The sequence below is a fragment of the Scyliorhinus torazame genome, chromosome 27 (genome assembly GCF_047496885.1).
Source record: "Scyliorhinus torazame isolate Kashiwa2021f chromosome 27, sScyTor2.1, whole genome shotgun sequence".
In the NCBI taxonomy this organism is placed as follows: domain Eukaryota; kingdom Metazoa; phylum Chordata; class Chondrichthyes; order Carcharhiniformes; family Scyliorhinidae; genus Scyliorhinus; species Scyliorhinus torazame.
In genome coordinates, this window is record NC_092733.1 from 33,510,156 (window position 1) to 33,522,523 (window position 12,368).

A 12,368-nucleotide genomic window follows, 5' to 3' on the forward strand; every position below is an offset into this window, starting at 1 on the left:
GATTGACAGTGATATGTAAAGGGGCTTCAGGTGGCCCTTGTGTCAGGTGGTGCATTGTTAGAGTTTTGTGCAGAGGCTGTGGAAGTGAAATAAATGGTGTTTGGTGAAAAGGAACAAGAACTTTAGACTCTTCATTTCACAGATTCTAAAACGTCGAACAATGGGAGCAGAGGATGGTTTCTGTGCAAATGTGAAGGTTTGAAAGATGCAACTTTTCCTGATCAAACCAAGGAGTGAGTGAGAAGGAAAAAAAAAGAGACATGGCTGAACGCAGGATAACGATGGCTGGATATGACTATCCCCCCTTATTTTCTGAAAGGGAATCGTACGACCAATGGAGAAGTGCAGTAGTTATGTGGACTAAAGTTACTGCTTTGGGAAAGAGAAAACAAGGTATGGCATTGGCTCTTTCTCTACCATATGGCAGTAAAATCCGAAACAAAGTGCTTTCTGAGCTGGAATTGGAAGAGTTAGACTCAGAAGAAGGTTTGGAGACTTTATTACATTATATGGATAAGATTTATAAGAAAGATGACTTGTTAAGTGCGTATGAAGCATGGTCGGATTTTGATATGTTCCGGAAAATGGAGGATATCTCCATGGAAGACTATATAGTGGAATTTGGCAGACTATATAAAAGGCTGCAGAAACACAACCTGGAATTTCCACAGTCTGTGTTGGCCTTTAAATTACTTGACTGTGCTAGAGTGAGCAACATGGATAGGCTCCTGGTTTTGACAGGAGTTCAGTTTACTGATAAGAATACCTTATTCGAACAGATGACAAACGTTTCTGGGGAAACATTCGATTCCGATGGCTCTGATGACCCAAGTAGGTCAGCCTGCAATAAGGCAGAATATGGAAGATACACTAGTAACAGGATAGCGAAATTGTATGGCTACGAACAGGCTCAAGACTATAGACAGAGACCGAAACAAGGAAATTATGAAGACAGAAACCCAGTTAGGACCTACAATAGGAAGCTGAACCCCAGAAATGCACGGGGCATGATAAATCGATGTTTTCGATGTGACTGTCAATACCATTATGCTTTCAACTGTCCAACTCGTTATGATAGAGTGTTTGAAGCGACACATGACACAGAAGAGTCAGAAGAAGAAAAGCATAGTGACCAGAAAGAAGGCATTGTCCTATTGACAAGCAGTTTTACGCCGGTAATGAGGGTGTTGGTTGCAGAATCCTTCAACTGTCCTGTATTGGACAGTGGCTGCACATCTACTGTGTGTGGAATTGACTGGTTAAAATGTTACCTGGACTCTTTGAATGCTGAAAATCGTAACAAGGTTAAGGAATTTGAAAGTTCCACAAGTTTCAGGTTTGGGGATGATAATACTCTGAAGTCGCTGAAAAGAGTGGTGATCCCTTGCAATATTGCCGGAGTGAATCATTTCATTCGCACGGATGTTGTATCAAGTGAGATACCTTTGCTTCTGAGCAGACCATCGATGAAGAAAGCACACATGAAACTGGATATGGAACAGGATAAGGCAACAGTTTTTGGAAAGACTGTGGACTTACAATTTACACAGTCGGGACACGATTGTATTCCATTACTGACAAATAATTTTCAAGTAGAGTGGTTAAGGGTGTGTTAAAGGCAGTTGAAAATGGGACTTTAGCTGATAAAAAGCTTGTGGTATTAAAACTGCATAGGCAATTTGCACATCCGTCTAATCGGAGGCTGAAAAATTTATTAAAGGATGCAGGGCTAAGGGATGACAACTATACTAAACTGATAGAACAGGTTAGTGACCGCTGTGAAGTTTGTAGGAAGTACAGAAGGACACCAGCACGACCGATAGTAACCATACCTTTGGCCAGAGATTTTAATGACATTGTGGCCATAGAACATAGAAAATACAGCACAGAACAGGCCCTTCGGCCCACGATGTTGTGCCGAACCTTTGTCTTAGATTAATCATAGATTATCATTGAATTTACAGTGCAGAAGGAGGTCATTCGGCCCTTTGAGTCTGCACCGGCTCTTGGAAAGAGCACCCTACCCAAACTCAACACCTCCACCCAACACCAAGGGCAATTTGGACATTAAGGGCAATTTATCATTGGCCAATTCACCTAAATTCATCTTGGCCATGGACCTTAAGATCTGGGATAAAGCAAATAATATCTTTATTTTGCGTTTTGTAGATTTAGCAACCAGATTTAGTCAATCAACGATTGTACGAAGTAAAGAAAAGAGAGTAATTCGGGATCAAATTGTGGAAAAATGGATAGGGACAGGAATGGGTCCACCGGCAAAATTCCTTACGGACAATGGGGGAGAATTTGCTAATGATGAGTTTAGGGATGTGTGTATCAGACACATGAATATCAGAGTTATGAATACGGCTGCAGAAAGCCCATTTAGTAATGGTGTCTGTGAAAGAAATCATGCTGTCATCGATAACATGCTTCGGAAAATTTTGGCAGATGGACCAAATTGCAGGCTAAATTCAGCTTTAGCATGGGCAGTACATGCAAAGAATTCATTGCAGATGGTTGGGGGCTATAGTCCTTATCAATTAGTGTTTGGTAGAAATCCTAAAATTCCGTCCATTTTGGATGACCAGCCTCCAGCTTGGGAGGGGACTACAATTAGCTCTGGGTTTTCTGAACATTTAAATGCATTACATAGCAGTAGAAAAGCTTTTTTGGAAGCAGAAGTCTCTGAAAGAATTCGCAGCGCTTTAAGACATAACATACGGCCATCAGATGCCGTTTTTCAGCAAGGAGGCATGGTATACTATAAGAGAGACAATTCTAATGAATGGAAAGGCCCAGGGAAGACCATATGCATAGATGGCAAAACAATTATTTTGCAACATGGTAATCAAACTGTTAGGGTCCATTCATCAAGGATAATGGGTACAGATTACAAATTTTCAAATTTAGACAGAGCAGACAGACATGACGAGGAACCAGAGTCATCTGGTACGCATGTGTTACAGAACTATGAGGACCAATTGACTGATATAGACAGGGTTTCTGTGGAGGAACACAACACTTCTGATGAATTAAAACAGGCCATTTTTCCGAAAGGGCAACTGCCAAAAGTTGGTACAAAAGTGATATGCTTGCCTGAAGGGTCTAGTCAATGGAAGGATGCAACTGTTATTAGTAGAGCAGGGAAGGCCACTGGAAAGTATAAACATTGGTTGAATGTACAGCATTCAGGGGAAGGAGTCAAGACAATGGATTGGGAAAACCAAGTTCAAAAATGGAGGGCACCCAAACGCAGTGCCAGTTCAGATAGTACATCGGATAGTGAACAGCTCCGCAGGCAAAGGTCGAGAACTATTGAAAGGACATCCCACAGCAGAAGGGAAAGATCAAGCAGTAGCAGTACAGAACGAGATACCAGGAGGGAGAGGGGACGTAGTTTGTCAAGATCTCGGAACATGAGTAAGACTACGAATACTAAGAGGAGTAGAAGCCCACATGCACGTGAGATTTTTGAGGTTTCGAATAAATTAGATGAAAAAGCTATTAAAGAAGCTAAACAGCAAGAATTGCAGAGTTGGAGTGAATTTGGGGTACACACGGAAGTACCGGATAGGGGACAAAAAGCTCTATCCAACAGATGGATTTGCACGGAAAAGGTTCTTCCGGATGGAACTTATAAGGCAAAGGCCAGGCTCGTGGCAAGGGAATTTGAAGAAAACGTAGAAGATTAGGATTTAAGGGTAGATTCACCTACAGCAGGAAAGGTTATTTTAAAGATCTTCTTGGCTCTATTAGCCACAAAGGCATGGGAATGCAAATCTATAGATATAAAAGCTGCCTTTTTGCAGGGGCATCAGCTCCAGAGAGACATTTTTCTCCATCCTCCTAAAGAAGCAGCTAACACAGAAGGGGCACTCTGGAAGTTGAACAAATGTGTGTATGGATTAAGTGATGCATCTAGAGTCTGGTATTTTCCGGTAAGGTCAGTTGAAAGCAGATCCTGCAATGTTTTACTGGCACTATAAAGGAAATCTTTCTGGCATTTATATGATGGATGTCGATGATTTTTTGTGGGGTGGGACTAGTGATTTTGAAGCTATTGTAATCTCTGGTTTGAGGAAAGAATTCAGGGTTGGAAGTCAGGCTTCCGGAGCATTTAAATATATTGGACTGGAAATTGGACAGACTAAATTAGGGGCAACTTTATGTCAGCAATCTTATTTGGAAAGCATCACCCCTATAGCAATTAGTCGTGGCCGAGTTTCACAAAAAGACGCAATGGTTTCAAAGATAGAAAAGGAGCAACTACGAAGTTTAATTGGGCAACTGAACTGGTTAGGTAGACAGACTAGACCGGATGTGAGTTTTGATGTCTTAAGAGTTCAGTACAAAAATGAATGATCCCAAAGTGAAAGACATAATAAGAGCAAATAAAGCGTTGGCCAAACTAAAAATGCAGGAGTGTGTTTTGAAGTTCCCGGTTTTAGGTGACCTTAAGCACTTGAAACTCAGTTTATAGTGATGCGTCCTAAGCAAATTTATGTGATGGGGTTTCAAGCGCAGGAGGTTTTATAATTTTCCTTTTGGGGAACAATGGTAAATGTTACCCACTTGTGTGGGAAACAAAGAAAATAAGTAGAGTGGTAAAAAGCACTTTGGCTGCTGAGATGTGAAGCCTTGTAGAGGCGGTGGATATGGCTTTTTATAGAAGTATGATATTGACAGAAATTTTGGGATTCGGGGATTTGGGTAATATACCTATTGACTGTCACATTGACAATAAATCCCTGTGGGAAAATGTGCACTCTACAAAAAGTGTCAATGAAAAGAGGTTACGGATAGACATCGCAAGTTTGAAGCAGATGTTGGACAGAGGGGAAATAACAAAAATTAAATGGGTCGACAGGAGCTATCAACTGTCAGACTGTTTTACGAAAAGAGGGGCGAGTTCACAGAAACTTTTGGATGTTGTTAATGAAGGGCGCTTGTTTCTGTGACTTTTTTTTTCTCTTTCTCGTCTAAACAAAAAAAAAAGGGGGACATCATATGTGTGTGTTTTTGAGTTTCTTGAAATTTTGTTTTCACCTAATTTTTTTTTTTCTCCAAGGAAGGGGAGACTGTTAAGTAATGGGTTAAGAGACATTGCAATTAGTTGTCTCATTTATGTTCAGTAGCCAATGATTGACACTGATATGTAAAGGGGCTTCAGGTGGCCTCTGCCAGGTGGTGCGTTGTTAAGAGTTTTGTGCAGAGGCTGTGGAAGTGAAATAAATGGTGTTTGGTGAAAAGGAAAAGAACTTTAGACTCTTCATTTCACAGCCACTAAAATGTCTAACATGGAGGGCCCGGGTTTAATCCCGGTCCCGGGTCACTCTCCGTGTGGCGTTTGCACATTCTCCCCGTGTCTGCGTGGGTCTCACCCCCACAACCCACGGTGTTTCCTCCCGGTGCTCCGGTTTCCTCCCACAAGTCCCGAAAGACGCGCTGTTATGCAATTTGGACATTCTGAATTCTCCCTCCGTGTACCCGAACAGGCGCTGGAATGTGGCGACTAGGGGCTTTTCACAGTAACTTCATCGCAGTGTTAATGTGAGCCTACCTGTGACAATAAAGATTATTATTATTATTATGTGCAGGATAGGTGATTGGCCACGCTGAATTGCCCCTTAACAGGAAAAAAAAAAGAATTGGGTACTCTGTGCGGGATTCTCTTAGCCCAGCGCCGGAACGGGTATCGCCGGGACGGGCGCGAATCGCGCCATGTTGCCCCGCCGCCGGTCCGCTGATTCTCTAGAGAGCGGACAATCTCTCCCATTGGTGCTGGCGCGGTCGGCGCGGTGCCGGTCGGGGGACGCTTTACGGGGCCCTCCTGGCAATTCTCAGCCCGGGATGGGCCGAGCGGCCGCACAAAAAAACCTGAGTCCCGCTGCCGCCGTTCTAACCTGGTCTTACCCGCTGGTACCTCGGCGTGAATGGATCCAGGGACGACCTTGTGGGGGGGGGGGGGGGTGTCCGACACCGGGGTGGGGGCCTCCGCTGTGGCCTGGCCCACAATCGGGGCCTACCGATCAGCAGGCCAGCCTCTCGGGCTGGGGGCCTCTATTGTTCCGTGCCAGCCCCTGTAGCCCTACGCCATGTTGCGTCGGGGCCGGTGCAGATGAGGGAACCACTGCGCATGCGCGGCAATCACACCGGCCCCACTGCGCATGCGCGGCAATCGCACCGGCCCCACTGCACATGCGCGGCAATCACACCGGCCCCACTGCGCATGCGCGGCAATCGCACCGGCCCCACCGCGCATGCACGGCAATCGCACCGACCCCACTGCGCATGCGCGGCAATCGCACCGGCCCCACTGCGCATGCGCGGCAATCGCACCGGCCCCACTGCGCATGCGCGGCAATCGCACCGACCCCACTGCGCATGCGCGGCAATCACACCGGCCCCACTGCGCATGCGCGGCAATCGCACCGGCCCCACTGCGCATGCGCGGCAATCGCACCGACCCCACTGCGCATGCACAGACCAGCGGCGCCCATCTGACGCCGGGATCGGTAGTGGGTCGTTCCAGTGCCGTGCTGGCCCCCTGTCGGGGTCAGAATTGCTGCTCCTGAGGCCATGTTGACGTCATCGAGAAACGCGACGGCGTTTACGACGGCGTCAACACAGCCCCAGGTTCAGAGAATCCCGCACTTAAAAAAAGATGGAGACAGTCTTCAGGGAGATTTTCTCAATATCTCTCCTCAGATTCTCCAGCCACCTAACCAGCACCTCTGTGGACTGTGGGAGGAAACCGGAGCACCCGGAGGAAACCCACGCCGACATGAGAACGTACAGACTGCACGCAGTCAGTCAGCCGAGGTGGGAATCAAACCCCGGACCTGGCGCTGTGTGGCAACAGTGCTAACCACTGTCGCCGTGCCGCCCAATTCCAACCATTCCTCTTCTACTATTCATTAATTTGTGGTAATTGTGCAGAATGTGTTCAATGATCATCTCAGAAATGTAACAAGGAAGTTGGAACACGGACAAATATTTGGAAACTGAATAGAGTTCATTGAATGAATCCGAGATTGTTTCCTGGAACAGTACGTTGGGAACCAACCAGGGAGGAGGCTACTGGCAATTTGATATTTTGTAATGAGGAGGGATTAATTAATGAATAATCTTTATTGTCACAAGTAGCTCACACTAACACCGAAATGAAGTTACAGTAAAAGGCCCCTAGTCGCCACATTCCGGCACCTGTTCGGGTACACAGAGGGAGAATTCAGAATGTCCAAATTTCTTAACAACACGTCTTTCGGGACTTGTGGAAGGAAACCGGAGCACCCGGAGGAAACCCACGCAGACACAGGGAGAACGTGCAGACTCCGCACAGACAGTGACCCAAGCCGGGAATCGAACCTGGGACCCTGGAGCTGTGAAGCAACAGTGCTAACCACTGTGCTACCATGTCACCCATAATGAGCTCATAGTTAAGGATCCACTGGGAAGTAGTGACCATAGTCTGGTAGAGTTCAAGATTCAGTTTGAGAGAGAAAGTGGAGTCCCACACTAGTGTTCTGGAATTAAACAAAAGATATGACCTAGGCTTGAAGACAGATTTGGGCCGGCTAGACTGGGCAGGATGGCTAAAAGGTAGGACAGTGAATGATCAGAGAACATAGAACAGTACAGCACAGAACAGACCCTTCGGCCCTCGATGTTGTGCCGAGCATTGTCCGAAACCAAGATCAAGCTATCCCACTCCCTGTCATTCTGGTATGCTCCATGGAGCAGTGGCAGTTGTTTAAGGAGATAGTCAATTCCTCAACTAAAATATATCCCAGTGAGGATGAAAGATGGGAAGAGGGGAAAAAACATCCATGTCTGAACAAGGCGGTCAAGGAGATTATAAAGACAAAACTAAGTTCTATCATATTGCACAGGCCAGTGGCAGGCTGGAAGATTGGGAAACTTTCAAACATAAACAATGGATACTAAAAAGGAATAAAAGAATCTAAGGTAATTTACAAAACAAAACTACCTCAAAATATCAAAAAGGACAGCAGAAGCTTCCACAGGTACATAAAAGGGAAGAGAGTCGCTAAGGTTAATGTTGGTCCCTTGGAAGATGAAACTGGTGAGTTAATTGTGGGGAACACAGAAATGACAGAGATGCTGAATCAATACTTTGCCTCAGTTTTCACAGTGGAGGACACTACTACCATTCCTATAGGAACGGGCATTTCAGAGGGAATAGAAAGAGTGGAACTTGGAACAATCAACATCAACAGGGAAACAGTGCTCAACAAATTCTTGGGATTGAGGGCAGACAAGTCCCCAGGGCCTGATGGCCGACATCCTAGGGTGTTAACTTACTTACCTTGCAGGTCAGCTGTTTAGTTCGGGAGTGAGAGCCGGGACCTTAGAAACAGCGCGGGAATTTGAAAAAGCGCGGGAGCTGCGAGGCAGAGGGGACAGTTTAAAAGGTCGCTGCCTGGGTGAGGTAAGTACTGATTAACAACTTACTTACAAAGAACAAAGAACAAAGAAATGTACAGCACAGGAACAGGCCCTTCGGCCCTCCAAGCCCGTGCCGACCATACTGCCCGACTAAACTACAATCTTCTACACTTCCTGGGTCCGTATCCTTCTATTCCCATCCTATTCATATATTTGTCAAGATGCCCCTTAAATGTCCCTATCGTCCCTGCCTCCACTACCTCCTCCGGTAGTGAGTTCCAGGCACCCACTACCCTCTGCGTAAAAAACTTGCCTCGTACATCTACTCTAAACTTTGCCCCTCTCACCTTAAACCTATGCCCCCTAGTAATTGACCCCTCTACCCTGGGGAAAAGCCTCTGACTATCCACTCTGTCTATGCCCCTCATAATTTTGTATACCTCTATCAGGTCGCCCCTCAACCTCCTTCGTTCCAGTGAGAACAAACCGAGTTTATTCAATCGCTCCTCATAGCTTATGCCCTCCATACCAGGCAACATTCTGGTAAATCTCTTCTGCACCCTCTCTAAAGCCTCCACATCCTTCTGGTAGTGTGGCGACCAGAATTGAACACTATACTCCAAGTGTGGCCTAACTAAGGTTCTATACAGCTGCAACATGACTTGCCAATTCTTATACTCAATGCCCCGGCCAATGAAGGCAAGCATGCCGTATGCCTTCTTGACTACCTTCTCCACCTGTGTAGCCCCTTTCAGTGATCTGTGGACCTGTACTCCTAGATCTCTTTGACTTTCAATACTCTTGAGGGTTCTACCATTCACCGTATATTCCCTACCTGCATTAGCCCTTCCAAAATGCATTACCTCACATTTGTCCAGGTTAAACTCCATCTGCCATCTCTCCGCCCAAGTCTCCAGACAATCTAAATCCTGCTGTATCCTCAGACAGTCCTCATCGCTATCCGCAATTCCACCAACCTTTGTGTCGTCTGCAAACTTACTAATCAGACCAGTTACATTTTCCTCCAAATCATTTATATATACTACAAAGAGCAAAGGTCCCAGCACTGATCCCTGTGGAACACCACTGGTCACAGCCCTCCAATTAGAAAAGCATCCCTCCATTGCTACCCTCTGCCTTCTATGGCCTAGCCAGTTCTGTATCCACCTTGCCAGTTCACCCCTGATCCCGTGTGACTTCACCTTTTGTACTAGTCTACCATGAGGGACCTTGTCAAAGGCCTTACTGAAGTCCATATAGACAACATCTACTGCCCTCCCTGCATCAATCATCTTAGTGACCTCCTCGAAAAACTCTATCAAGTTAGTGAGACACGACCTCCCCTTCACAAAACCGTGCTGCCTCTCACTAATACGTCCATTTGCTTCCAAATGGGAGTAGATCCTGTCTCGAAGAATTCTCTCCAGTAATTTCCCTACCACTGAAGTAAGGCTCACCGGCCTGTAGTTCCCGGGATTATCCCTGCCACCCTTCTTAAACAGAGGAACAACATTGGCTATTCTCCAGTCCTCCGGGACATCCCCTGAAGACAGCGAGGATCCAAAGATTTCTGTCAAGGCCTCAGCAATTTCCTCTCCAGCCTCCTTCAGTATTCTGGGGTAGATCCCATCCGGCCCTGGGGACTTATCTACCTTAATATTTTTTAAGACACCCAACACCTCGTCTTTTTGGATCACAATGTGACCCAGGCTATCTACACCCCCTTCTCCAGACTCAACATCTACCAATTCCTTCTCTTTGGTGAATACTGATGCAAAGTATTCATTTAGTACCTCGCCCATTTCCTCTGGCTCCACACATAGATTCCCTTGCCTATCCTTCAGTGGGCCAACCCTTTCCCTGGCTACCCTCTTGCTTTTTATGTAAGTGTAAAAAGCCTTGGGATTTTCCTTAACCCTATATGCCAATGACTTTTCATGGCCCCTTCTAGCCCTCCTGACTCCTTGCTTAAGTTCCTTCCTACTTTCCTTATATGCCACACAGGCTTCGTCTGTTCCCAGCCTTTTAGCCCTGACAAATGCCTCCTTTTTCTTTTTGACGAGGCCTACAATATCATTCGTCATCCAAGGTTCCCGAAAATTGCCGTATTTATCTTTCTTCCTCACAGGAACATGCCTGTCCTGTATTCCTTTCAACTGACACTTGAAAGCCTCCCACATGTCAGATGTTGATTTGCCCTCAAACATCCGCCCCCAATCTATGTTCTTCAGGTCCCGCCTAATATTGTTATAATTAGCCTTCCCCCAATTTAGCACATTCATCCTCGGACCACTCTTATCCTTGTCCACCAGTACTTTAAAACTTACTGAATTGTGGTCACTGTTACCTTGCAGGCCAAGTCAATTTCAGCAGGAGCGGAGCAGGCTAGTCCATTTCAGCGGGGGCAGTGCGGAAGTGATTTCTGGGAGGTAAGTCTCTCCTTTAAATTTTTTTTTTTTTTAATTTTAGTGTTTAAGGTGGGAACAGGAAGTCGACCCGCGGACTTCTGGGAAGACCCTCACCAATAAATTCCGGTGGAGAGGAAACCCGAGACACTACACGTGTAGTGTCTCCCACCCGCCCTCCTCCTCTAACCTAATAATAAACCCCTTTGGTGTGAGGTAAGTACCATATTTTATTATTGTTATTAATATTTTTTTTTAATATAAAAAATGTAATTTAGTTGTTAGCCAGATCTTGGTAGAAAGTTAGAGGGATGGCAGGGAAGGGAGTGCGGGAGTGCAATGTTCCTCCTGCAGGATGTCTGAGGTGAGGGATGCCGTTAGTGTCCCTGCTGATTTTACCTGCAGGAAGTGCTGCCATCTCCAGCTCCTCCAAGACCGAGTTAGGGAACTGGAGCTGGAGTTGGAAGAACTTCGGATCATTCGGGAGGCAGAGGGGGTCATAGATAGCAGCTTCAGGGAATTAGTTACACCAAAGATTGGAGATAGATGGGTAACTGTAAGAGGGACTGGGAAGAAGCAGTCAGTGCAGGGATCCCCTGCGGTCGTTCCCCTGAGAAACAAGTATACCGCTTTGGATACTTGTGGGGGGGACGACTTACCAGGGGTAAGCCATGGGGTACGGGCCTCTGGCACGGAGTCTGTCCCTGTTGCTCAGAAGGGAAGGGGGGAGAGGAGCAGAGCATTAGTAATTGGGGACTCGATAGTCTGGGGCACAGATAGGAGATTTTGTGGGAGCGTGAGAGACTCACGTTTGGTATGTTGCCTCCCAGGTGCAAGGGTACGTGATGTCTCGGATCGTGTTTTCCGGGTCCTTCAGGGGGAGGGGGAGCAGCCCCAAGTCGTGGTCCACATTGGCACTAACGACATAGGTAGGAAAGGGGATAAGGATGTCAAGCAGGCTTTCAGGGAGCTAGGATGGAAGCTCAGAACTAGAACAAACAGAGTTGTTATCTCTGGGTTGTTGCCCGTGCCACGTGATAGTGAGATGAGGAATAGGGAGAGAGAGCATTTAAACACGTGGCTACAGGGATGGTGCAGACGGGAGGGATTCAGATTTCTGGATAACTGGGGCTCTTTCTGGGGAAGGTGGGCCCTCTACAGACAGGATGGTCTACACCTGAACCTGCGGGGCACAAATATCCTGGGGGGGAGATTTGTTAGTGCTCTTTGGGGGGGTTTAAACTAATGCAGCAGGGGCATGGGAACCTGGATTGTAGTTTTAGGGTAAGGGAGAATGAGAGTATAGAGGTCAGGAGCTCAGATTTGACGTCGCAGGAGGGGGCCAGTGTTCAGGTAGGTGGTTTGAAGTGTGTCTACTTCAATGCCAGGAGTATACGAAATAAGGTAGGGGAACTGGCAGCATGGGTTGGTACCTGGGACTTCGATGTTGTGGCCATTTCGGAGACATGGATAGAGCAGGGACAGGAATGGATGTTGCAGGTTCCGGGGTTTAGGTGTTTTAGTAAGCTCAGAGAAGGAGGCAAAAGAGGG

At 46.5% G+C, this 12,368-nt stretch overlaps 1 protein-coding gene across 3 annotated transcripts in view; it reads right to left on the reverse strand.

Moving 5' to 3' along the window:
• Positions 1 to 12,368, reverse strand: part of LOC140403345 (oncoprotein-induced transcript 3 protein-like) — a 162,189-nt gene that overhangs the window by 122,885 nt on the left and 26,936 nt on the right. The window lies entirely within an intron of this gene.